We start from the raw sequence: 1,027 nt of genomic DNA, 5'->3' as shown, positions 1-1,027 counted from the left end.
CAAAGTGTATAAATACTATCTAAGGAGAGCATCTAGATAGAATTGGTCCCAGCACAGAACTCTGTGGAACTCCATAACATAACAACTTACTGTGTAAGGAAGAACCCTTTTACGTGAACAAATTCATGGTTAAAATTGAAATGAAGCTTATGCGTAAGTTCACTAAAGAAGTTCTGTAGTCTCACATCTGTCTGCTTCCCAGGTGTTTGGTGGCTAATCGAAACTTTACATCATTTCCACTTTCCCATGCTGTCAAGTTCATTGTGACATCGCTGGTCTAGTCCAATCATCTTTCTGCCGGCCTTCTAAAACCAATCAGCTTCCACTCCGTGTACTTTAAATCTCACTGCTCATTTGTCATTCTCCCTTGAAGACATGCCAACCACCTCCTCCCCATCTCTGCTTCTCCCTTATTACTCAGGCTTCAGAAGAGATTTTTAGGTCCGTTTGATGTAAGGTTATACCACCTGTAGTTGCCAACTATAATAAACTAGAAATGATGATCAAATGTCTAAATCGCTAACTTTATATAAAGAAAAATGAGCATAGTCACAGTGGTGATAGCCATTGGTTAGAGAGGTCACAACTTTGGTTGAGGACCACATTTATTTAAGAGTCACAGAAAACAAAATTCTGATTTGCACTATGTCACATCTGGGTGGTGGTTTATTCTGTCGTTTATTCTGTAAATGTCATTTTTGGACTGTTTTACAGTTTTGTAACATGTTGTGAGTTGCATTTGTCAAAGTTAGAAAGATTTAGTCTGACTACTACAGAGGAATCGAAACTGAAAGAAATGGTCTGACTTTCAGAAGTTATATTACAGTACACAACAGTGTACCAAGTATTGGTATTAGCTGTTGGTCTTCTTGACTGATTATGGCATAATTGGTACAAAAATGGATCTGTGACACACAGTCTTTTGTGTCACATTAATTTTGTGTGGGTAAACTTCAGGGGGTTTTTAGAATGGAGATCTCTTTGTTTTCTTGACACCAAATTGAAATAAATATGACAGCTCATACTC

Source organism: Pelmatolapia mariae, linkage group LG15, assembly GCF_036321145.2.
Source record: "Pelmatolapia mariae isolate MD_Pm_ZW linkage group LG15, Pm_UMD_F_2, whole genome shotgun sequence".
Classification (NCBI taxonomy): domain Eukaryota; kingdom Metazoa; phylum Chordata; class Actinopteri; order Cichliformes; family Cichlidae; genus Pelmatolapia; species Pelmatolapia mariae.
Note: the sequence above shows the minus strand (reverse complement) of the source record.